The sequence below is a fragment of the Crinia signifera genome, chromosome 11 (assembly GCF_055691185.1).
Source record: "Crinia signifera chromosome 11, ASM5569118v1, whole genome shotgun sequence".
Lineage (NCBI taxonomy): Eukaryota > Metazoa > Chordata > Amphibia > Anura > Myobatrachidae > Crinia > Crinia signifera.
In genome coordinates this window covers 82916315-82943078 of record NC_139227.1, presented here as the reverse complement: position 1 = coordinate 82943078, position 26764 = coordinate 82916315, and the positions used below count along the sequence as shown (strand labels likewise).

The 26764-nt window shown below is 51.1% G+C and overlaps 1 protein-coding gene and 1 long non-coding RNA gene across 2 annotated transcripts in view; both read left to right on the top strand.

Annotated features, from left to right (window-relative positions):
- Positions 1-14089, top strand: part of LOC146046239 (uncharacterized) — a 40649-nt gene extending 26560 nt beyond the window's left edge. Inside the window, exon 5 of the long non-coding RNA XR_014465802.1 lies at positions 13054-14089. This is a non-coding gene — a long non-coding RNA (uncharacterized LOC146046239). The remainder of the gene's footprint in view (positions 1-13053) is intronic.
- An 11391-nt stretch (positions 14090-25480) lies between these two features.
- The window catches only part of CHID1 (chitinase domain containing 1), a 424884-nt gene continuing 423600 nt past the window's right edge, over positions 25481-26764 (top strand). The window contains exon 1 of the mRNA XM_083165482.1: positions 25481-25627. The gene's annotated coding sequence lies outside the window, so the exon portion shown is untranslated. The remainder of the gene's footprint in view (positions 25628-26764) is intronic.

Genomic DNA, 26764 nt, shown 5'->3' with positions numbered 1-26764 from the left:
GCTTCGCTGGTGTCGGGGGGCTGAGCTATGCTCTGTGTCCCAGCACTTTTAAAAAAAAGGCAAACATCGTTTTGCTGTTCCATCGATGGAGGGAAACCATCTGGTTCTCCCCCATCTATGGCTAAAGTATTCGACATTGGCCATGAATCACCGATGTTTGGAATCATCGATGGTCAATGGCCATCCCTACTGTTTTACTTTTGTCTGTATTGACATGTGAGAGGGGAGTTAGGGATGGGAGTGGGGGAATAACAGATCCCCCAGCACGACCCCTTCCATCAGGTACAAGAGGATCTGCACTTGGGCTTCCCCCGGTTTATGATTGTAGTCACCTGTGTTGAACTAGATAATTGATGAGAAAGCTGTTTCACTGCAGGTAACCACCTGGGAAGTCCGGGAGCAGAGCTTTCTGTACCTGATGGAAGGGTCCTATTGGACGGTCTGGGTACAAGTGTATAGAGATGCAGCAATTACTCAGAGGAGTAGGGTTTTAGTTAGCAAATGCTTATCATACAGTGAAAGTAGCATTATTAGTGGTGGCTGTGTGTGTGTGGGGGGGGGGGGTGGGGGGGTGAGGGGTGTTGCTGTTATGGTGGCAACAGGAATGCTACAGTTTTAGCTAATTCAAAACGTTGTCCTAAAATAGCAAGTATATTGTTCATGGAGGCTGCCTGTCTAATTCTATCGCTACAATGATAGAAAGAACTATACTGGTTGCACTAGACCAGTGGTAGCCAACCCTAGCCCTCGAGAGCTACCAACAGTTCACATTTTCCAGACAACCTAGCTGCTGCACAGCTGCACTCATTAATCACTGACACATTTTAAAAGATACACAGATGGAGCTAATTACTTCACTTGTGATTCTGTGAGGAGACCTGCAAAACATGCACTGTTGGTAGCTCTCGAGGACTAGGGTTGGCTACCCCAGCACTAGACACTTAAACAGCTGACGCTGATGATTAAGGTTTCACCAACCCCAAGGCCAAAACAAGTGCAAAAAATTTCAATACAGTATAAAGAGTGCTCTGGAAAATGCTGAGAGTTCCACCTCTAGGCGGCCAATAGAATCATTAAGAGGAGAGGCGCGGAAGATTAAATATCTCTGCACCTCCCCTCAGTCCGATGCGGGGAGCTGCTGGAATCGCCGGCATGTGGCAGAAGACCAGGACTACGTCAGAGCAAAGGACAGATCTTCGCAGGAGGACCTGGGTGAGTTGGATTTCCTTCCACAGGTCCCCCATGGGTTACTACGGACCCGGACGCCGACAAGGACGCCGCCGACATGGACCCGAATGCCGACATGGACCAGGACACCGGACCAAGATCCAGGGACCTACCTATGGGCTCAAGATAGGTAAGTATCAGTATGTATGGGCTTTGAAAGTATTAAAGTTTTATTTAAATTGTGTGTCAGTGTGTTTATTTGACTATTTTTATTACTGTGGAACTACAAGTGCCAGCAGGCCCTTTAATGCCCGCAGGCTGGTACTTGTGGTTCTCCAAGTCCCAGCTTGCGGGGAAGGCTTGCTGGGACTCATAGTTCCACAGTATTAAACAATAGTTTATTCTATTTTTTTTTACACTGAATCAGCTCGATGCCCACCGCCCAGAGGCATCGAGGACAGCACCAGGCTTCAGCCTGGTCAGGTAAGTCCTGGAGGGGGGGACCCCTTTATTGGGGGGTCCCCACTCCCCCAGGGCCCCTGGCCAGGCTGACTGGTCTGTAGGGTGAATGTTTTGGCCGCGGGACCTCATATAATAATTGTCCTCCGGCTGTGACATTACCCTGCTGGCTGGTTTGGCCTGGGGCTGGTTCTTAAAATACGGGGGACCTCTAGTCATTTTGTCCCCCGTGTTTTATGAACCAGCCCTGGACCTGGAGCCTGGGTCTGGTTGTTAAAAATCGGGGAACCCCTATTTGTCGGGTTCCCTGATTTTTAATTACTGGCCCGCGGCTATGTCAGCCTGGTGATGGTTACAAAAAAACTCCACAGAATGATACTGAGCGCTGATTGTTATTCAGTGCTGCTGCTGTGCCAATAGGGGGATTACCATAAACCCCTAGTAATAGTAGAGAACCAGAAAAAAGAATAGGTACAGCGCTGTACTGAATATATGAAATATTTAATAAAATTGTTCACAGTAAAATACAATAATACAGTTAATAATACACACAAGACACACACACATTAAACATGCAATCTCCTTATCAAGGTTAGAACTGGTTAGTGATTATTAGGTTTGCAATTGCATAAATTATATGCTCCAACTTTGAGCCAGTTAGTAGGTTTTAAGATAAGTGAGAGTTCAAGTCCCCACAAATGTGCACATTAGATGTGGTTATACTTATTTGTAATCCAGGGGTATTGTGGCTTGTGACATCAGCGATGAAATTCTCCGACCGCCCTCACTGCGGTCATATCCGAGATGATTTTCAATCTGCTGGGTACAATAGCAGCCTGGTAGTCCCCTCAACGCGTTTCTCCGCAAATATGACAGGAAAATAAGGTGTATTTTTCTGCCGTATTTTCGTGGCAGTTTCACACCAATTAGCAGCCATATTTTCAATACGGCTGCTTAGTAAATCAGGAACCACCATTCTTTTGAATAGTGATTCCTGTCGATGATGTAGACATTCTTATTTGTAAATACAAATACGAATGTGCCATCTTTAGGAATACGAATTGCTGTATTTTCGGGATAGTATATCCCGAAAATACGAATGTGTAAAAAATAGGTGTATTTCTGCCTACGAATACACCTATTTTTTACAAATTCATATTAGTAAATTTCCCCCTTCATCACCATTACACAGCAGAGCATAAAACTGACATCACATTTACATTACACAGGAGAGCATAATACTGACATCAGACCTACATTACACAGCAGAGCATAATACTGACATCACACCTACATTACACAGCAGAGCATAATACTGACATCACACCTACATTACACAGCAGAGCAGAATATTGACATCACATCTACATTACACAGGAGAGCATAATACTGACATCACACCTACATTACACAGCAGAGCATAATACTGACATCACACCTACATTACACAGCAGAGCATAATTCTGACATCACACCTACATTATACAGCAGAGCATAATACTGAGAACGCACCTACACTACACAGCAGAGCATAATACTGACATCACACCTACATTACACAGCAGAGCATAATACTGACATCACATCTACATCAAATAGCAAGCATAATACTGACAACGCACCTACATGACACAGCAAAGCATAATACCGACATCACACCTTCATTTTACAGTAGGGCTACACACTGACATCACACCTACATTACACAGCAGAGCATAATACTCACATCCCACCTACATTACGCTTGAGAGCATAATGCTGACATCACACCTACATTACACAGGAGAGCATGATACTGACATCACACCTATATTATACAGCAGAGCATAATACTGACATCACACCTACATTACACAACAGAGCATAATACTGACATCACATCTACATTACACCGCAGAGCATGATACTGACATCACACCTACATTATACAGCAGAGCATAATACTGACATCACATCTACATTACACATCAGAGCATAATACTGACATCACATCTACATTACACAGGAGAGCATAATACTGACATCACACCTACATTACACAGCAGAGCATAATACTGACATCACACCTACATTACACAGCAGAGCATAATTCTGACATCACACCTACATTATACAGCAGAGCATAATACTGACATCACACCTACATTACACAGCAGAGCATAATACTGACATTACACCTACATTACACAGCAAAGCATAATACTGACATTACACCTACATTACACAGCAGAGCATAATACTGACATCACACCTACATTACACAGCAGAGCTACACACTGACATCACACCTACATTACACAGCAGAGCATAATACTGACATTACACCTACATTATACAGCAGAGCATAATACTGACATCACACCTACAATACACAGCAGGGCTACACACTGACATCACACCTACATTACACAGCAGATCATAATACTGACATCACTCCTACAATACACAGTAGAGCATAATACTGACATCACACCTACATTATAGAGCAAAGCATAATACTGACATCACATTTACATTACACAGCAGAGCATAATACTGACATCACACCTACATTACACAGCAGAGCATAATACTGACATCACTCCTACATTACACAGGAGAGCATAATACTGACATCAGACCTACATTACACAGCAGAGCATAATACTGACATCACACCTACATTATACAGCAGAGCATAATACTGACATCACACCTACATTACACAGCAGAGCATAATACTGACATCACACCTGCATTACACAGCAGAGCATAATACTGACATCTTATCACTTTTACACAGCAGAGCCCGGAAAGAGGAGCGTGCTGCTGAGGGGAGTAGGTGAGGAGGCACAGGCTGGTAATATTATTGGGTAGAGGACATGCAGGCCGGAGCCCGGGGAGAGGAGCCTGCTGCTGAGGGGAGTAGGTGAGGCACAGGCTTCTAATATTAGGGACAGAGGACATGCAGGCCAGAGCCTGGGGAGAGGAGCCAGCTGCTGAGGAGAGTAGTTGAGGAGGTACAGGCTGGTAAAATTAGGGAGTAGAGGACACGCAGGCCGGAGCCTGGGGAGAGGAGCGTGCTGCTGAGGGAGAAGGTGAGGAGGAGGCACAGGCTGGTAACATTACGGTGTAGAGGACATGCAGGCCGGAACCCGGGGAGGGGAGCCTACTGCTGAGGGGAGTAGGTGAGGAGGCACAGGCTGGTAACATTAGGGGGTAGGGGACATGCAGGTTGGAGCCCAGGGAGAGGAGCCTGCTGCTGAGGGAGTAGGTGAGGAGGAGGCACAGGCTGGTAACATTAGGGAGTAGAAAACATGCAGACGGAGCCAGGGGAGAGGAGCCTGCTGCTGAGGGGAGTAGGTGAGGAGGCACAGGCTGGTAACATTAGTGGGTAAAGGACACGCAGGCCGGAGCCCGGGGAGAGGAGCCTGCTGCTGAGGGGAGTAGGTAAGGAGGCACAGGCTGGTAACATTAGGGAGTAGAGTACACGCAGGCAAGAGTGCGGGGAGAGGAGCGTGCTGCTCAGGGGAGTAGGTGAGGAGGAGGCACAGGCTGGTAACATTAAGGGGTAAGAGGACATGCAAGCCTGTGCCCGTGTAGAGGAGCCTGCTGCTGAGGGAGTAGGTGAGGATGCTCAGGCTGGTAACATTAGGGGGTAGAGGACACGCAGGCCAGAGTGCAGGGAGAGGAGCGTGCTGCTGAGGGGATTAGGTGAGGAGGAGGCACAGGCTGGTAACATTAGGGGGTAGAGGACACGCAGGCCAGAGCCCGGGTAGAGGAGCCTGCTTCTGAGGGAGTAGGTGAGGAGGCACAGGCTGGTAACATTACGGGTAGAGGACACGCAGGCCAGAGCCCGGGGAGAGGAGCCTGCTGCTGAGTGAGTAGGTGAGGAGGCACAGGCTGGTAACATTAGGGGTAGAGGACATGCAGGCCTGTGCCCGGGTAGAGGAGCCAGCTGCTTAGGGAGTAGGTGAGGAGGCACAGGCTGGTAACATTAGGGGGTAGAGGACACGCAGGCCAGAGTGCAGGGAGAGGAGCGTGCTGCTGAGGGGATTAGGTGAGGAGGAGGCACAGGCTGGTAACATTAGGGGGTAGAGGACACGCAGGCCAGAGCCCGGGGAGAGGAGCCTGCTTCTGAGGGAGTAGGTGAGGAGGCACAGAGGGAGATTCTCTAAGCTAAAAATGCTGTAAAAACCCTGTTATCTGGGTTTTTACCGCATTTTGGGATGCTGTTAGTATCCCCCGCCGGGTTACCGCGGCGGGGGGCATCGCCAGAAAAATCTGGCGATGCCCAATAGAAGCCAATGGGCTTCTACCGCAACCCTCCGCCGCCCCGCGCCGACCCACCGCCGCCCCGCATCGCCCCCTCCCCCCTCACCTGTGTCCGGGCAGCACAGCGAAGTGCTGCCCGGACCTGTGACCTCCTCCCTGCACTGATCCTCTTCCGGGTGCAGGGAGGAGGAGAGCCCGGGTGTGTGAGGGAGGGGGGAGCCGCCGGGACCTGCTGGGACCCGGCGACTCTCACCGCAAAGGACAGCTCTTAAAGCAAGAGCTGTCCTTTGCCTTAATTATCGCATATGTTACAGCATATGCGATAATTAAATATGTGATGGGCGTCGAAGGGGGGCGGAGATTCTTAGAGAATCTCCCCCACAGGCTGGTAACATTAGGGGTAGAGGACATGCAGGCCTGTGTCCGGGTAGAGGAGCCTGCTGCTGAGGGAAGTAGGTGAGGAGGCAAAGGCTGGTAACATTAGGGGGTAGAGGACATGCAGATCGGAGCCTGGGGAGAGGAGCGAGCTGTTGAGGGTAGTAAGTGAGGAGACACTGGCTTGTAACATTAGGGGGTAGATGACATGCAGGCCGGAGCCCGGGGAGAGGAGCCAGCTGCTGAGGGGAGTAGGTGAGGGGGCAAAGACTGGTAAGATTAGGGGGTAGATGACACGTTGGCCAAAGCCCGGGGAGAGTAGCCAGCTGCTGAGGGGACTTGGTGAGGAGGAGGCACAGGCTCGTAACATTCGGGGGTAGAGGACATGCAGGCTGGAGCCCGGGGAGAGGAGCCTGCTGCTGAGATAGTTGGTGAGGGGGCACAGGCTGGTAATATTAGGGGGTAGAGGACACGCAGGTTGTAACCCGGGGAGAGGAGCCTGCAACTGAGGAGAACAGGTGAGGAGGAGACACAGGCTGGAAACATTATGGGGTAGAGGGCATGCAGGCCAGAGTCTGGGGAGAGGAGCATGCTGCTGAGAGAAGTAAGTGAGGAGGAGGCACAGGCTGGTAACATTAGGGGGTAGAGGAACCTACATTACACAGCAGAGCATAATACTGACATCACACCTACATTATACAGCAGAGCATAATACTGACATCACACCTACATTACACAGCAGAGCATAATACTGACATCACACCTGCATTACACAGCAGAGCATAATACTGACATCTTATCACTTTTACACAGAGCCCGGCAAGAGGAGCGTGCTGCTGAGGGGAGTAGGTAAGGAGGCACAGGCTGGTAATATTATTGGGTAGAGGACATGCAGGCCGGAGCCCGGGGAGAGGAGCCTGCTGCTGAGGGGAGTAGGTGAGGCACAGGCTTCTAATATTAGGGACAGAGGACATGCAGGCCGGAGCCTGGGAAGAGGAGCCAGCTGCTGAGGGGAGTAGTTGAGGAGGTACAGGCTGGTAAAATTAGGGAGTAGAGGACACGCAGGCCGGAGCCTGGGGAGAGGAGCGTGCTGCTGAGGGAGAAGGTGAGGAGGAGGCAAAGGCTGGTAACATTACGGTGTAGAGGACATGCAGGCCGGAACCCGGGGAGGGGAGCCTACTGCTGAGGGAAGTAGGTGAGGAGGCACAGGCTGGTAACATTAGGGGGTAGGGGACATGCAGGTTGGAGCCCAGGGAGAGGAGCCTGCTGCTGAGGGAGTAGGTGAGGAGGAGGCACAGGCTGGTAACATTAGGGAGTAGAAAACATGCAGACGGAGCCAGGGGAGAGGAGCCTGCTGCTGAGGGGAGTAGGTGAGGAGGCACAGGCTGGTAACATTAGTGGGTAGAGGACACGCAGGCTGGAGCCCGGGGAGAGGAGCCTGCTGCTGAGGGGAGTAGGTGAGGAGGCACAGGCTGGTAACATTAGGGAGTAGAGTACACGCAGGCAAGAGTGCGGGGAGAGGAGCGTGCTGCTCAGGGGAGTAGGTGAGGAGGAGGCACAGGCTGGTAACATTAAGGGGTAAGAGGACATGCAAGCCTGTGCCAGTGTAGAGGAGCCTGCTGCTGAGGGAGTAGGTGAGGATGCTCAGGCTGGTAACATTAGGGGGTAGAGGACACGCAGGCCAGAGTGCAGGGAGAGGAGCATGCTGCTGAGGGGAGTAGGTGAGGAGGAGGCACAGGCTGGTAACATTAGGGGGTAGAGGACACGCATGCCAGAGCCTGGGGAGAGGAGCCTGCTTCTGAGGGAGTAGGTGAGGAGGCACAGGCTGGTAACATTACGGGTAGAGGACACGCAGGCCAGAGCCCGGGGAGAGGAGCCTGCTGCTGAGTGAGTAGGTGAGGAGGCACAGGCTGGTAACATTAGGGGTAGAGGACATGCAGGCCTGTGCCCGGGTAGAGGAGCCTGCTGCTTAGGGAGTAGGTGAGGAGGCACAGGCTGGTAACATTAGGGGGTAGAGGACACGCAGGCCAGAGTGCAGGGAGAGGAGCGTGCTGCTGAGGGGATTAGGTGAGGAGGAGGCACAGGCTGGTAACATTAGGGGGTAGAGGACACGCAGGCCAAAGCCCGGGGAGAGGAGCCTGCTTCTGAGGGAGTAGGTGAGGAGGCACAGGGGGAGATTCTCTAAGCTAAAAATGCGGTAAAAACCCTGTTATCTGGGTTTTTACCGCATTTTGGGATGCTGTAAGCATCCCCCCGCCGGGTTACCGCAGCGGGGGGCATCGCTAGAAAAATCTGGCGATGCCCCATAGAAGCCAATGGGCTTCTACCGCAACCCTCCGCCGCCCCGCGCCGACCCACCGCCGCCCCGCATCGCCCCCTCACCTGTGTCCGGGCAGCACAGCGCAGTGCTGCCCGGACCTGTGACCTCCTCCCTGCACTGATCCTCTTCCGGGTGCAGGGAGGAGGAGAGCCCGGCGCAGCAGCAGCAGCGCCGGGTGTGTGAGGGAGGGGGGAGCCGCCGGGACCTGCTGGGACCTGGCGACTCTCACCGCAAAGGACAGCTCTTAACGCAAGAGCTGTCCTTTGCCTTAATTATCGCATATGTTACAGCATATGCGATAATTAAATATGCGATGGGCGGCGAAGGGGGGCGGAGATTCTTAGAGAATCTCCCCCACAGGCTGGTAACATTAGGGGTAGAGGACATGCAGGCCTGTGTCCGGGTAGAGGAGCCTGCTGCTGAGGGAAGTAGGTGAGGAGCAAAGGCTGGTAACATTAGGGGGTAGAGGACATGCAGGTCGGAGCCTGGGGAGAGGAGCGAGCTGCTGATGGTAGTCAGTGAGGAGACACTGGCTTGTAACATTAGGGGGTAGAGGACATGCAGGCCGGAGCCCGGGGAGAGGAGCCAGCTGCTGAGGGGAGTAGGTGAGGGGGCAAAGACTGGTAAGATTAGGGGGTAGATGACACGTTGGCCAAAGCCCAGGGAGAGTAGCCAGCTGCTGAGGGGACTTGGTGAGGAGGAGGCACAGGCTCGTAACATTCGGGGGTAGAGGACATGAAGGCTGGAGCCCGGGGAGAGGAGCCTGCTGCTGAGATAGTTGGTGAGGGGGCACAGGCTGGTAATATTAGGGGGTAGAGGACACGCAGGTTGTAACCCGGGGAGAGGAGCCTGCAACTGAGGAGAGCAGGTGAGGAGGAGACACAGGCTGGAAACATTATGGGGTAGAGGACATGCAGGCCGGAGTCTGGGGAGAGGAGCATGCTGCTGAGGGGAGTAAGTGAGGAGGAGGCACAGGCTGGTAACATTAGGGGGTAGAGGAATTGCAGGCTGAAGCCCGGGGAGAGGAGCATACTGCCAAGGGGAGTAGGTGAGGAGGCACAGGCTGGTAACATTAGGGGGTAGAGGACACGCAAGAGGACACGGGGAGAGGAGACTGCTGCTGAGGGAGTAGGTGAGGAGGAGGCACAGGCTGGTAAGATTAGCGGGTAGATGACACGCTGGCCGGAGCCTGGGGAGAGGAGCCAGCTGCTGAGGGGAATAGGTGAGGAGGCACAGGCTGGTAAGACAAAGGGGTAGAGGACAAACAGGCCAGAGCCTGGGGAGAGGAGCCAGCTGCTGAGGGGAGTAGGTGAGGAGGCACAGGCTGGTAACATAAGGGGGTAGAGGACATGCAGGCCGGAGCCCGGGGAGAGGAGCCTGTTGCAGAAGGGAGTAGGTGAGGAGTAGGCACATGCTGGTACCATTAGGGGGTAGAGAACATGCAGGTCGGAGCCCGGGGAGAGGAGCCAGCTACTGAGGGGAGTAGGTGAGGAGGCACAGGCTGGTAAGGCAAAGGGTTAGAGGACACACAGGCCAGAACCCGGGGAAAGGAGCATGCTGCTGAGGGAGAAGGTGAGGAGGAGGCACAAGCTGGTAACATTAGGGGGTAGAGAACATGCAGGCCGGAGCCTGGGGAGAGGGTCCTGCTGCTGAGGGGAGTATGTGATGAGGCACAGGCTGGTAACATTAGGGGGTAGAGAACATGCAGGCCGGAGCCTGGGGAGAGGAGCCTGCTGCTGAGAGAAGTAGGTGAGGAGGCACCGGCTGGTAAGACAAAGGGGTAGAGGACACACAGGCCAGAGCCAGGGGAAAGGAGCATGCTGCTGAGGGAGTAGGTGAGGAGGAGGCACAGGCTGGTAACATTAGGGGTAGAGAACATGCAGACCGGAGCCCGAGGAGAGGAGCGTGTTGCAGAGGGGAGTAGGTGAGGAGGAAGCACAGGCTGGTAACATTAGGGGGTAGAGGACAAGCAGGCTGGAGCCTGGGGAGAGGAGCCTGCTGCTAAGGGAGTAGGTGAGGAGGCACAGACTGGTAACATTAGGGGTTGAGGACATGCAGGCCTGTGTCCGGGTAGAGGAGCCTGCTGCTGAGTGAGTAGGTGAGGAGGCAAAGGCTGGTAACATTAGGGGGTAGAGGACATGCAGGTCGGAGCCTGGGGAGAGGGGCCAGCTGCTGAGGGGAGTAGGTGAGGAGACACTGGCTTGTAACATTAGGGGGTGGAGGACATGCAGGCCGGAGCCCGGGGAGAGGAGCCAGCTGCTGAGGGGAGTAGGTGAGGGGGCAAAGACTGGTAAGATTAGGGGGTAGATGACACGTTGGCCAGAGCCCGGGGAGAGTAGCCAGCTGCTGAGGGGACTTGGTGAGGAGAAGGCACAGGCTGGTAACATTAGGGGGTAGAAAACATGCAGGCCTGAGCCAGGGGAGAGGAGCCTGCTGGTGAGGGGAGTAGGTGAAGAGGCAAAGGCTGGTAACATAAGGGGGTAGAGGACATGCAGGCCGGAGCCCGGGGAGAGGAGCCTGTTGCAGAAGGGAGTAGGTGAGGAGTAGGCACAGGCTGGTACCATTAAAGGGTAGAGAACATGCAGGTCGGAGCCCTGGGAGAGGAGCCTGCTGCTGAGGGGAGTAGGTGAGGAGGCACAGGCTGGTAAGATTAGGGGGTAGATGACACGTTGGCCAGAGCCCGGGAGAGTAACCAGCTGCTGAGGGGACTTGTTGAGGAGGAGGCACAGGCTCGTAACATTCGGGGGTAGAGGACATGCAGGTCGGAGCCCGGGGAGAGGAGCCTGCTGCTGAGGGGAGTAGGTGAGGAGGCACAGGCTGGTAAGATTAGGGGGTAGATGACACGTTGACCAGAGCCCGGGAGAGTAACCAGCTGCTGAGGGGACTTGTTGAGGAGGAGGCACAGGCTCGTAACATTCGGGGGTAGAGGACATGCAGGCTGGAGCCCGGGGAGAGGAGCCTGCTGCTGAGATAGTTGGTGAGGGGGCACAGGCTGGTAATATTAGGGGGTTGAGGACACGCAGGTTGTAACCCGGGGAGAGGAGCCTGCAACTGAGGGGAGCAGGTGAGGAGGAGACACAGGCTGGAAACATTATGGGGTAGAGGACATGCAGGCCGGAGTCTGGGGAGAGGAGCATGCTGCTGAGGGGAGTAAGTGAGGAGGAGGCACAGGCTGGTAACATTAGGGGGTAGAGGAATTGCAGGCGGAAGCCCGGGGAGAGGAGCCTACTGCCAAGGGGAGTAGGTGAGGAGGCACAGGCTGGTAACATTAGGGGGTAGAGGACACGCAAGAGGACACGGGGAGAGGAGACTGCTGCTGAGGGAGTAGGTGAGGAGGAGGCACAGGCTGGTAAGATTAGCGGGTAGATGACACGCTGGCCGATGCCTGGGGAGAGGAGCCAGCTGCTGAGGGAAATAGGTGAGGAGGCACAGGCTGGTAAGACAAAGGGGTAGAGGACAAACAGGCCAGAGCCTGGGGAGAGGAGCCAGCTGCTGAGGGGAGTAGGTGAGGAGGCACAGGCTATGGAACTGGCCTTAGAAAAATGTGGATTTCAGAGACAGATACTAGACTCTATTTTGGCTCTCTACTCTTCCCCCTCTGCTAATGTCTTCACTAACAGATGTCTCATATTATAAACTAAATACTAGTAAAACTGAAGCCCTCCCTCTAGGTCTTCCACCTGAAACTGTCACTGAACTGAAAGGGTTGTATAATTGCCCATAGCAGACCCGCTCACTAAAATACCTAGGGATTAACTTGACATCGGAAAAAAACCTCATTGAATGTAATTACAATCCTCTATTGAGGGCCTTTGCAGAGCTGATGAGAGACTGGATGTTGCATGATGTATCGTGTCTAGGGAGAATCGCAGCGGCTAAAATGTTACTGCTACCAAAATGAATGTATCTATTTAGATCCATTCCGAGATCCCCCCCAGATTTATATTGAACAAATTTAACCAGCTTTTGGCAAAATACATTTGGAAAGGGGCCAAACCTAAGGTTGCTAAGAAAATTTTACTTAGTTTTAAGCTAGATGGGGGAGTTGCATATCCAGGTATTGAATCTTATTATGCTTCATGTATGCTGAATCAGGCTAGAGATTGGTTCACTACTAAAGATCCAAAACCGTGGGTGATTCTAGAAAGTACTTATGCCCACCCTATCCCTATGGCAGACCTACTGTTGCTTCTGCCATCTGAAACGCGGAATTTCTCAGCCCTCTGTAAGTCTATCAAACTGACCCTTGATATCTGATATCAAATGTTAGCATCAGTAGAAGGGGCAGTGTAACCAGCTCCCTTGTTACCAGCTCTAAGAGCTTTGAAGACTTTAATTCCTAATTTACCACTGAATAGGTGGATTAAACAAGGCATAATGTCAGTGGGAGATTTATATGTTGGAGATAATTTTGTGTCCTTCACTCATCTACAAAACAATTTTAATATCCCAAAACAAGACTTTTTATTTATTTGCAGGTAAGGAGTTGGCTCCAGTCAAACCTTCCTATTTCCTCTAAAAAAAACGGCTTACTCTGCCTTCCTTAAAACTGAGGCCTCTTCACATAACGGGGGCATATCATGGCGGTACACGCAGGAGTGAACTCCCATACTCTGTGGTAAAGAGATTTAAACAGAACCCTTGACGAAGAAGATCGGGAGATCATATTTAAGTCCTGTTTTGGGATCTCCTGCTGTATAAAGCACTCTGGAATGTTTTTCAAGCTTATACATAGGACTTACTTCACCCCAGATAGGCTGCATAGGATTTGGCCATCGACCTCTAACTTGTGTTGGAGAAAATGTGGAAACATCAGGGATATTTATCATATATTCTGGCCGTGCCCATCTCTGCAGCCTCTCTGGAAGGAAGTCTTCCAATGATGGGCTTAATTGTAAACCAAACTATCCTCCCGGACCCAGCACAAGCATTGCTTCATATTTTCCCATAACATCACACAGCCACTGACAGATACATCTCCTTATTGTCACTAAAGCTGTTATTGCCAAATTTTGGAAATCTGCTACAATTCCTACCATTGAGTCAATTCGCAATAAAATTCATAATCATTTTATATACGAGACCACTGGTGCCTAATATTCGACCATTTACAGCAGCCCTCCCGACTTAACTGTACTAGATTCTCAGTGAATATATGACTCTTTTTGTTTGTAGTTCTCACTGCTTTCTATAGACCCAGACTATATTAATGGAGTAGCTTCTGGTCTGATGTGAACTATCTGTTATTCTTGTCATTTACAGTTTGTTTGGTACTTGTGTATTATCTGGGCGCCCGGGTTTTTAATCTTATGTCATTGTACAACCAAAAATCGGCCACATCGCATTGCATGCGATCAGATCGCATGCGATGCGAACAGATCGCATGCGATGCGACGCGATTGGACCCAATTTTTAATTGTACAGGCACCCAGATGCCTGATTCCTATGTTAAATGCCCCCCCAGACCGGATTTTTAAATGTACACCCACCCTGATGGGTAATGACTATGTGAAATGCCCCCCCATTGTTAGCGCCACTCCACGATCAACGCCAACCTGAAGCATGGTGAGCGCAGCGAGCCAGCGAGGGGCAGCGGTACGCATCCTCTGACCTTTTCATACCCCCACTATCCACGTCGGCGTGGAGTTGACGAGCCCGAAGCGTGGCGAGCATTACTTCACATGTATTCCGCGTCCGCTCGCCACGCTTCGGGCTCGGTAACTCGCTGCGCTCGCCACACTATATTAAGTCGACTCCACGCTGACGTGGATAGTGGTGGTATGAAAAGGTCAGAGGATGCGTACCGCCGCCCCTCGCGGGCTCGCTGAGCTCACCACGCTTCGGGTTGGCGTTGATCGTGGCTTTGCGTTAACAATGGGGGGGCATTTTACCTAATAATTAACCATTATGGTGGTTTACAATTAAAAATCGGGTCTGGGGGGGCCATTTAACATTGAGTACAATGTAAAAATCGGGTCGCGTCGCATCGCATGCCATTGTAATGACCGATTTTTACATTGTACAAGGAATGTCTAAAAAGCCCGAAAATCGGGTCCCATCGCGTCTCATTACATCCCCCCCCCCGCACACTTTTTTTCCTATTCTATACCCCCTATTAAAACTTGCAATAAAAATGTTTTTGAAAAATTATTATTATATTGTAATATTATGAATTCTTCAAATGCATATATATTTTTTTTAAATGAATGTATTTTTACCAACAGACTCTTGTGATCTTTGAATAAAGATGATGAAACCAATACATAATATGTACATGCAGTTTACTGATTCCGTCTTCTAAAAGTTGGGGCAACTTACCTGTAGTTGGCATTTGCATGGCTTTTATGAACTGCCTTATAGTGAATGCATTTGCCTGAGATCACAGCCATAGGACAATCACAGCAAATAAAAGGTGAAAGTGTATTTGGAAGTTCAGGACTGAGATTCCATTAATAGTTTGAAATGTCCAATATAACATTGCGCTCTCTTGCGAGAAGGATGTCCCAAATTAAGATTTATGAGGAGAAGACAGACTTCTTCACCCCTCCTGTAAAGACAAGGAGCAGATGGAGTTTACCTGCCTGCATTTAATAACATCATTGGGTTTTTTGGTATAAGTGGAGCAAAGAATTATGTTGTGGTGGTGGGTTGCTTGGATCTCTGAGAACATTGGTACAGTAGGTAGCAGCTGGTCCATGAGGTAGAATAGGCTCTTACATGCAGGGCTGCCAAGAGAAATCCTGGGCCCCGGTACAACAGCGTCACGGGGCCCCCCTGGAGTGGCGAGCAACAGAAAAGAGGTGTGGCCATTAAAGGATATAGGGGTGTGTACCACACCATATACCCTTTATGCAACACAATAGTAGACCCCTTATACTTGCCCCTTACACATTATGCTACACAGAATGAGCCAAAATTCAAATCGATTACTTGCCGCCCCGTTTGTATGCAGCAGTGTGGACAGAAGCGTGGGGTGGTGGATATGGGTTGCGCCCATGGGAGTAAGGGGTCGTGGCCACGGATGGGCAGATAGCGGCAGGGTCCCTGCGGAGGATGGGAACTAGGTAATAGCTCCCATCCTCTGCAAGGACCCCACTGCTGTCTGCCCATCCGTCACAGGGACCCTCTGCCCCCCTGCGCTGCCCAGACCCCTATGCCATACAGCGGGGGTGGCCAGCCCACGGCTCCTCTCCCCAAGATCTATGACTGGCACGATCATCCCCATTTGAAGCGCCGCCTCTGGAGTATAAGGATCCCAAGCTCACACACGCAGCAGGGAAAGCGGCAACAGTTCTTTCAACCTGCTGGCAAGAAGCAGCAGATGCCACTACTTGCAGTATCGCCGAGCTGCCGGTATCTGCTGTGTCCCCCAAAGCTACAGATCCGGCGCCAAGAGCAGCTGCATTGTGATGGCCAGCGGTATGTGCACCTGGAGGGAGAGGGGGGATTGTGTCCATTAAACCTCTTTAATGTCATGTGATCCTGGGCAGTATGGTCCCACCCAGATCGCATTCCATATGATCCGTCATAAATGGGCCCCATGTAGCCTGTTCCCTTCACACACATTGGAGGTCATTCTGATTGACCACAAAGCTGCAAAATTTGCAGCTTTGCGGGTTATCTAAGTACCTCAGATTTCACGCATGCGAACGGATGTTTTACATACAGTAATCATCGATTTGCAGCTTGTGTGCAGGGCAGTGCGGTCGCCGACCATCAAATCATTTCTCAAGCGCTCGCAGATCTGTCAGTCTTAGATCTGTGGCGCTCCTGTACCAGAAGAGGGTGGGCAGCTAACATCCGGTGACATCAGCTGCCCTCCCCGGCACCCACGTCATGGGAGTTCCCATCGGCGCAACCAGAGGCGTAACTACAACTTTGTGGGCCCCATAGTAACATTTTTTACGGGCCCCTTAAATCAGGTTTCTACTAGAGTGGGTATGTAGCAGCGATGTTTGTTGAGGTCAGAGACAAATTTACACACACATATACTGTATATGAACTTGAAGGTTCATGTGGACATTTTACACAGGTGCATAATTATACGCTGCTGGATTTCTGGTGAGTCTTGATCACAAATGTGCTGGGAAGTTAGGCAGGTAAGGCAGTGTCTCACCTGTCAATCTCCAGAGTTTTGACTAAATTTTTTTTAAAAAAATTCTAAAATCATATTTATAATATCTCCTTTGTATTTTTCTTATAATATTAAGAGACATAACGCTGAAGTCTAATAGGATGATTTCTACGTTAGCTGACTGCACCTCACTGGTAGACCTTGTGTCACACATGAGGTGTGGATATTGTAGTGTGATAGACAGAGAGTGGCAGCAGGTATATAGAGTCTGAGGAAGCAGAGACATAGGCAGCGGAGACCTAGAGACAGAGAGAGGCAGCGGAGACAGAGGGGGGTACGGAGACAGAAAAAGGGAGCACGAGAAAAGGGCAGAGGGGCCCCGGAGGCAAGAGCAAAGGGGGCACTAAGGCATGGAGTCAGAGGGTGCATGAAGACAAAGGCAGAGGGGGCATGGAGGCAGAGGGGGGCATGGAGACAGGTAGAGGGGCATGGGGGCATGAAGACAGAGGCAGAGGGGGCATAGAAACAGGCAGAGGGGGTACAGGGAGAGGGGCAGAAGAGACATGGTGAAAGAGGCAGAAAGGGCATGGAGACAGAGGGGGCATTGAGCAGGCAGAAGGGGCAAGGAGATGGAGACAGGGAAGCATGGAGACAGAGGGGAAATGGAAACAGAGGGGGTACAGAGACAGGGGCAGAAGGGGCACATAGGCAGAGAGGGTACAGAGATAGGGGTAGAAGGGGTACAGAGGCAGAGAGGGTACAGAGACAGGGGCAGAAGGGGCACAGAGGCAGAGAGGGTACAGAGACAGGGGCAGAAGGGGCACAGAGGCAGAGGGGGTACAGAGACAGGGGCAGAAGGGGCACAGAGGCAGAGAGGGTACAGAGACAGAGGCAGAAGGGGCACAGAGGCAGAGAGGGTACAGAGACAGGGGCAGAAGGGGCACAGAGGCAGAGAGGGTACAGAGACAGAGGCAGAAGGGTCACAGAGGCAGAGAGGGTACAGAGACAGGGGTAGAAGGGGCACAGAGGCAGAGAGGGTACAGAGACAGAGGCAGAAGGGGCACAGAGGCAGAGGGGGTAGCGAGACAGGGGTAGAAGGGGCACAGAGGCAGAGAGGGTACAGAGACAGGGGCAGAAGGGGCACAGAGGCAGAGAGGGTACAGAGACAGGGGCAGAAGGGGCACAGAGGCAGAGAGGGTACAGAGACAGGGGCAGAAGGGGCACAGAGGCAGATGGGGTACAGAGACAGGGGTAGAAGGGGCACAGAGGCAGATGGGGTACAGAGACAGGGGCAGAAGGGGCACAGAGGCAGAGAGGGTACAGAGACAGGGGTAGAAGGGGCACAGAGGCAGAGAGGGTACAGAGACAGGGGCAGAAGGGGCACAGAGGCAGATGGGGTACAGAGACAGGGGCAGAAGGGGCACAGAGGCAGAGAGGGTACAGAGACAGGGGCAGAAGGGTCACAGAGGCAGAGAGGGTACAGAGACAGGGGTAGAAGGGGCACAGAGGCAGAGAGGGTACAGAGACAGGGGCAGAAGGGGCACAGAGGCAGAGAGGGTACAGAGACAGGGGCAGAAGGGGCACAGAGGCAGAGAGGGTACAGAGACAGGGGCAGAAGGGGCACAGAGGCAGAGAGGGTACAGAGACAGGGGCAGAAGGGTCACAGAGGCAGAGAGGGTACAGAGACAGGGGCAGAAGGGGCACAGAGGGTACAGAGACAGGGGTAGAAGGGGCACAGAGGCAGAGGGGGTACAGAGACAGGGGTAGAAGGGGCACAGAGGCAGAGGGGGTAGCGAGACAGCGGCAGAAGGGGCACATAGGCAGAGATGGTACAGAGACAGGGGTAGAAGGGGCACAGAGGCAGAGAGGGTACAGAGACAGGGGCAGAAGGGTCACAGAGGCAGATGGGGTACAGAGACAGGGGCAGAAGGGGCACAGAGGCAGATGGGGTACAGAGACAGGGGCAGAAGGGGCACAGAGGCAGAGAGGGTACAGAGACAGGGGCAGAAGGGTCACAGAGGCAGAGAGGGTACAGAGACAGGGGCAGAAGGGGCACAGAGGGTACAGAGACAGGGGTAGAAGGGGCACAGAGGCAGAGGGGGTAGCGAGACAGCGGCAGAAGGGGCACATAGGCAGAGATGGTACAGAGACAGGGGTAGAAGGGGCACATAGGCAGAGATGGTACAGAGACAGGGGTAGAAGGGGCACATAGGCAGAGATGGTACAGAGACAGGGGTAGAAGGGGCACATAGGCAGAGATGGTACAGAGACAGGGGTAGAAGGGGCAGGCAGAAGAGTGTGTTGAAAGAGGCAGAAGGGGCATAAAGACAGAGGAGGCATTGAGACAGGTAGAGGGGGCATGGAAACAGACAGAGTCCCCCCCCCCCCCCCCCCCTACCCACACCACCCCGGACCTGCAGTGGCATCTGGCGTGTAGTAGAAGGCTGTCCGGCGACTGTTTGACTCACTTGGACTTCCGCATTCAGCAGACGACACCCGGACTGTGCGATGGGGTCACTGGGCCTGCTGACTGGTGCCCGATGCACTAGTTATCCCAGCCGTGCCGCTGCGGAGCTGCCTCTCTGGACTCGCAAGATGATGACATCATCATTTTGCGAGTCCAATACAATATGCAGCCGCGCAGTGCAGCCCTGTCGCCCAGCATATTGTGTACAGTCGGGACTCCTGATGATGGTATCCCGTTACCGCCCCTCTGAGAGCCATCGCTGACCGGGGTAGGCAAATTCGGGGGCGTGGCCTAATCGCGGACCCCCCCCGTGGCCACGCCCCCTTTTTTTTAAAAAAAACTTTTTTTTTTTTTTTTTTTGTGTCGGGACCCGGGCCCCCCTGGCAGGCCCGGGCCCAGGTAAAATGTACCCGCCCCCCCTGCCTCTCGGCGGCCCTGCTTACATGGACCCTAGAAGAGAAGGAGGAAGTTTGATGGGTGGAGTGAAAGTAATATATTCTGGTACATGAAATAGGCCATCAAGGAAAGCAGTTGGGCCCAGTTGTCATGTTTGTATATGGCCGTTTGGTCGACACACCTTGGGTCGACCACAGAATGTCGACATGGGCTTAGGTCTACACCTCAGAATGGGTTTTTCACCTTTTTGTTTTTGAGCCGACCTGTGCTGACAGGCGGTATTTCATGCCCTACCATCCACTAGGACTTGGAGTGAGAATAAAATAGTGTGCCGAGCGCAGTGAGGCACCGTGCCCGAAGCATTGCGAGCCATGCGAGAGGACGAAGCGCACCAATAAGGTGTTCATGTTGACTATGTCAACATTTGAGCCCAAAAAATAGTGAAAAACTCATGTCGACCTTTTGACCGTCGACCTTGCAGTGGCAAACGCAGGATTTTTAGAGGGGGCTTTCCAAATGTAATCCAAAATTTCCCACTCTGCAGTGCATTAGAGTAAGTACGGAAGCCTGGGGGAGCAGTAACAGCTTAGAAAGTTGGTCTTTTTTTACACTGGATACTGTATGAAATACAGTATTAATATTTAACAGTACAGATGGTCTAAAGTGTAGGCTGTGTCAAACATTTAAATAAGATAAGTGGTCAGGAAAAGGGCAGGAACCAGTACTGCACTTTCTAAGCTCACACTACATGGTAAGGCTCCTGTCTCTTCCTCCTGGCAGCTGCTCTCGGGTCCATTGCGATGTTTGAGGGCTCAGATCCACACATACAGTAAATGTGGTAGAAGAATCTGGTACACTGGGCATGTGCAGCAGCTCTGCTCTGTCCCATACACACTGCATGATGTGGTGGCAGCCCTATTGATTATATTATATACCAGTGCTATTGTTGTCAAAATTGAAGGCACTTGCCGAAAGGAAAGGGCAACCAGAATCCCCCCCCCCCCTGTGTTTGCCTATGACTTGCCTTTGTCGACCTAATGCTTGTGTTGACCTAACGACCCTGTCAACCTTCTGAGGTGTCAACCTAAGCCCATGTCGACCTTCAGTGATCGACCCAATGCATGTCGACCCTATGACCCATACCCTTCATGTGGAAGATAATAAAAGTACATCGGTACAGGTCCAGGACTTGGCTCGCCCACTCCACATGTCCTGAAATGTTCTCTGCGGAATGTAATTATCATTTCTTGTAGGTGGTATTGCCCCTGCTCAGGGACATTTTGGTCAGTTGTGGGTCCATCTTTAAATATACAAGATTAGGGTGTTCTGCAGCATAAGGTTAATCAGCCAGGCCTGTATCAGTATCTGGACATTTGTCCAAATAGAAAATCTTTACTGATAATACTTCAGATCATATAATGGGGCTACGGCTGTATAAACAATGCCTTATTAAACTGTAACTTGCGTGCCATCCGTGCAGTTATTGTAACAGGAGGAATCTTCTGGAAGAGGCTGAAATACAGCAGCAGGTGCCTGACAGGAATACAAATCTAATAGTGCTAGCAATAAGCACTCACATACTGTACAGTACATACATACATACACACACACACACACACACACACACATACATAAGGAAATATAGGGGCTAATTCAGCATGGAACGCAATCCGGTCAAATATCAAGCGACTGTGTTTTTCGCAGCGTTTGCATCGCACATGCGTGCCCACAGTTTGCAAATTATTCTGCTGCAATGCAATTCCAGGGTGATTGACAGGTAGCCAGTGTTTGGGGGCAGAAAATGGTGGTTTGTGGGTGTGTTTGTCAAAACTCAAGCATGCCAAGGCATTTACGGGTGGGCCACTGACAACAGCGATGGCCCCACACAACCTGTTCATTTAGCAGATTTGTGGAAACCCTTGACTAGCGCAGATGGAAAGTATTCTTCCATGTTCCAGTTTTTGCGAATGGATTTGCGTTTGCATCCTGTTTATTCGATGCATTCACAACTATTTGATCGCAGCAACTACTTTTTCTCAACTTAGTGAATTAGGCACATTGGCCCTCATTCTAGTTGGCTCGCAAAGATGAGTTATTTCACCACTTTGCAAGCTACTCGCATATTTTTCACGCAGCGATGCGAAACGGGACCATGCATCGCCATCACTATACCCTATCACTATATCGCTTAGAAAATAGGGAATTACAGCATGAAATGTGTATTTAAGACAATGGACGAGATGTATCAAGCTATCGAAAAAGATGAGTGATGGCTGAGTGGAGAAATTGTGTGTAGCAACCAATCAGCTTCAAGGTAGCATTCATCAAGTTTATAAAATAATAAGCAGCAGCTGATTGGTTGTTATGGGACATTTCTGCACTGATTAAGTCTTTACACTGCTTGATACATCTCCCCCCATTTCAAATAGGTCACAGTGATGCAACATTAAAAATGTAATGCAAATGTGATTACATTTCATACTGACTCTAAATAAATATCTTAATGAACAGATTACATTACATAAATGAGCATATCACAAACCAGCCCTTGAACTTCCGGTCAAATGATATAGAGCAGGCATGTCCAAACTATGGCCCTCCAGTTGTTGTGAAACTACAAGTCCCATCATGCCTTGCCACAGTTTTTCTATTATGGAATTTTAAAGCTATGGCAAGGCATGCTGGGATGTGTAGTTTCACAACAGCTGGAGGAGTTTGGACATGCTTGATAAAGAGGCTAATGTGTATATAATGTGTAAGGGGCATTATGGTGAGTAGTGAATATGAGGAATCACAAATTGCATCGGTCTACGATCAAATAGCCATCACCCCAACCCAACAGAGTAAAATAACACCCTGTGCAATTCTGCGAATGCTTGTGAAAATATCACGGATAGTCAGCCAGCTGCAGATCCATTTGCAACTTACCAAATGATTTTTCCAGTTTGTGCAAGTGTGCAAATCTCTGACCATTCCACAACTCCACGACAGACACAGGATTATGGAGGACATAGCTGATGTCTTACAACCTCCGTGGAAATGCTTGGATGCCCCATGCATTTTTCCTGACACTTGGCTAGTTACCACCGACAACCGGCGATTTACTGTCAATCAAACTGCAGCCAGGTTGCACATAAAAAAGTTGCAGATTTTTGTTGGTATGCTGTTGCACATGGGAGTGGGAGCTGGGACCCAGATGCATGCACAGTCGGTCAATAACTGATTGACTTGCAAATATGCAAAGCAGCAATCTGGTCTGAATAATACCGCTTTCAGACCACATTCTAGACCTGGGTTATTGCTGTGTCCTTGCGGCTCCAGCACAGGTCTAGGTGCGGTCTGAAGGGGCCACCTCGGGTCGAGCAACATGGAAGGTCAACCCTGGTAATGACCAGGGTTGAACACGGCTCTGACCTGTGTCAAGTCGAGCGACCCGGGTCGCGTTCACAGTATGGAGGAGGCAGCGCTGTTAGCTCCAAGTGCTGCCTCCAAAGCCCTCAGTGATGCACCACCGCTCAGCTCCGCCCCATGTGATGTCACCAAACCGGCAAAAAGCCGGGTCAGACGTGGAGCTTTCAGACCGCAAATGCTGTGTCGCTCCGGGGATAAGAACCGTTTCCTAATCGAGGGTGCAACATGGCATTGCGGTCTGAAAACGGTATAACTGCACACATTCATACAAAGACATAGACTAGTGCAGAGCGTGTGTGCTAGGAATCAGGATGGAAGGATGATTGGATGGCCACCCACAAATCTTCATAAGCAGGTAAGCCAACTACTAGCATCTTGCCCTGCCTATGTGGGTGTGTAATCAGCCTTTCAGGGGGGAGTTGATTTCTCCTGATGCTAGTAAAACCAATACAGTATACAGCACTACTGCTGCAGGTGAGCCATAGGTCCTGCTGCAGGTGAGCCACAGCACAGCGGCGAGGCAGCACAGCAGTGCTATGCATGAGCAGAGGTACATTTTGCCCAATGCTGATTCATTTGGGTATGGGTCATAGGGTCGACAGCACTAAGGTCAATATGCATTGAGTTGACCCTGAAGGTCGTCATGAGCCAAGGTCAACACAAACATTAGGTGGACATGGGCAAGGTCCTGTCTAAAGGTTTGCATGGCGTTTTCGCTTTTTTTAGCTGAACGTCGACAAGGGCGCCGTAACGGTGCACCGCGTCCCCTTGCATGGCTTGCTGCGCTCGCCATGCTTCGGGCGCGGTGCCTCCCTACTCTCAACACTCTTTTATTTTCCCACCACATCCTAGTGGATGGTAGGGCATGAACTACCGCATGTCGGCACATGTCAATTAAAAAGAAGTGAAAACCACCATGTAAACTTTTTGACTGTCCACCTTGCCCATGTCGACCTAATGCTTGTGTCGACCTAATGACCTGTTCACCTATTCAGGTGTCAACCTTGGCCCATGTTGCTCTTCAGTGGTCGACCCGATGCATATCGACCTGAGTGCTGTCGACCTAACGACCATATACCGATTCATTTAATGACTTCAGTGCAGAAAAGCCTCTTCTGCGCATGCGCACCACAGCAGCTATTCAATATGAGAAACCATCGATGGTAAGTGACCAAATAGTATTTATTATAACCATTGATGGTAGACTCTCCAAAACACCATCAATGGTAACCAACGATGGCGCTCCTTTTGATGGCAATCCCTACTACTTTCGGAATATTGCACGTTATTACTTTAATTATACTGCTTAGTGACATCATGGGAAGTGACTCCAAACCCATACCTACAGACAGCTCGATGACGTACAGATGGAGCGCCCTTCATTCAGCGCTGGGGCTTGCCAGAACGCCCCCTCTGGCGAACCGGCATTCCATCAGACTGGGACACGCGAGCGTCCCATACGCACGCATTTCAGTTTCCTATCGGGGGGGGGGGTGCGAACCCTGCCCGTCTCCGCTTCAGGGAGACGGGCAGGGTTAGGGGGGGGGAGCAGGGAGGTGGGATTGGGCGGCAGGGGCCGGTGGCGAATCCGTTGAGGAACGGCGGATGGGCTCCATAGTAAGGTGATGCACGCGTGTCCCCTTCCAGCGGCTGGTGAGGGCTGGTGAATCTACCGCCAGCCCCTGCAAGGAAGAGGGACGCTCCATCTGAATTATTTTCATTAATGTTTAAAACAACAATTAGAATGGGCATAATAAAAATAAGGATGCCACTGTGTGTAATTGTAGCATTATACATAAGAAACACATCTGTCTCCCCTGCATGTGTATGACCCAGCTTGCCTGACCGTGACGCTGCCTTGGTGCACCACAAGCACCAGCATGAGGTTACTGACCAGCTTTATGTCATTTTATAGAATTGCATGTCAAATAATTCTCCTTAATGAGCATTGCTGATACGAAATAATGACACTTGCAAGTAAAAAAATACCAGAATAAATTGTATTACGCTGCTGCAGGCGGCTATGACAGAAAAGGTGATGTACTCACTGGGCAAATAAATAGGGAAAAACGGGACTATGTAAAAACCGGACCGGACTAGACTCCGGACCGCCGGACAGAACATCAAAATCTGCAGTCCGGAGCTTATAGGGTCCGGGGGTGTCCTGTTCGGGGGGTGTCTTGTGGGGGGGGGGGGGGGGGTCCCTGTGATAGCTATCATCAGGGACATGGGGAAGGGGAGATTACAGCCTCCCCCTGTGGTGCGGACCGTCCGGTTTTTGCTACATGCCCGGACCATACAGGGAGACTTTATTCTACCCCTCCTCTACCTGGTGACAGGTGTCACAGGCAGAACCCCCAGACAGGACACCACCGGACAGGACACCCCCCGGATCGGACGCTACAAGCTCCAAAATGCAGAGTTTGATGTCTGGTCCGGCGGTTTTGTGCTGGTCCGGTTTTTACCCATACCCGGGAAAAACATAGGAAACATTGGACTGGATACTGATCAGTTACAGGCGGCTGCTATTACAATGTAGCAACTAGCCTCCTCCTGTGTGCATGCACCATGCTCTGGCCCCGCCCTCCATTCAATGATGGCGCAAGTGTCGCCCTACCAATATTCACTAGTTGGGGCGGAACAGTGTTTTTTTTTTTTTAAATAACTTTATTGAAAGCAGGCAGTGTCATCTCCAATGAGTCAGGTTAGTAAAACGAAAGCTCCCTTTTGGGTGACATGGAAAGTTACCAACAGACTGTGTAGTCCTCCTGGCGGGCTGGTGCCGTGTTGATGGGCACACACCCGCTGCTCCGTACTGTGTTGGTTGGCACTCACCAGCTGCCCTGTGCTGTATAAGAGAGCGATCATTCAGTCTCAGTTGGACCAAATACAGGGGCAGCTGTACAATCACGTATTATTATTAAAGGTTAACATAGGACCCACGTAACATAACAGCATTACTATACGTATCTGCATCACAGCTCTTCATTATGCAGCAGTGGCTTTGTTCAGGGGATACATACATATTTAGGGTTTTCACCTCAGCAGGTGTGCAGGTACAGTATTTAGGGGTTCCACCCTATTAGGTGTGTGGGGGGATACATGCAGTTGTTTAGAGGTTCCACTCCAGCAGGTGTATGGGGGAAGCATGCAGTTATTTAGGGGTTCCATCCCAGCAGGTGTGTGGACGATACATGCAGGTATTTAGGTGTTCCACCCCAACAGGTGTGCAGGGAATATATGCAGGTATTTAGGGGTTCCACCCCAGCAGGTGTGCAGGGGATATATGCAGGTATTTAGGGGTTCCACCCCAGCAGGTGTGCAGGGGATATATGCAGGTATTTAGGGGTTCCACCCCAGCAGGTGTGCAGGGGATATATGCAGGTATTTAGGGGTTCCAACCCAGCAGGTGTGCAGGGGATATATGCAGGTATTTAGGGGTTCCAACCCAGCAGGTGTGCAGGGGATATATGCAGGTATTTAGGTGTTGAATCCCAGCAGGTGTGCAGGGGATATATGCAGGTATTTAGGCGTTGAATCCCTGCAGGTGTGTAGGGGATCTATGCAGGTGTTTAGTGTAGGTGTTCTATCCCAGCAGGTGTGCAGGGGATTCATGCAGGTATTTAGGGGTTCCACCCCAGCAGGGGATTCATGCAGGTATTTAGGGGTTCCACCCCAGCAAGTGTGCAGGGGATACATGCAAGGTATTTAGAGATGTTCCACCCCAGTAAAATGTTCCTTTTTGTTATCTAAACCGGGAGCAGTGGCAATTATCAGTCTATGGTATGGGTGGGTGTGTTTTTGAATTAATATTATAAAATATATATATATATAATGACCT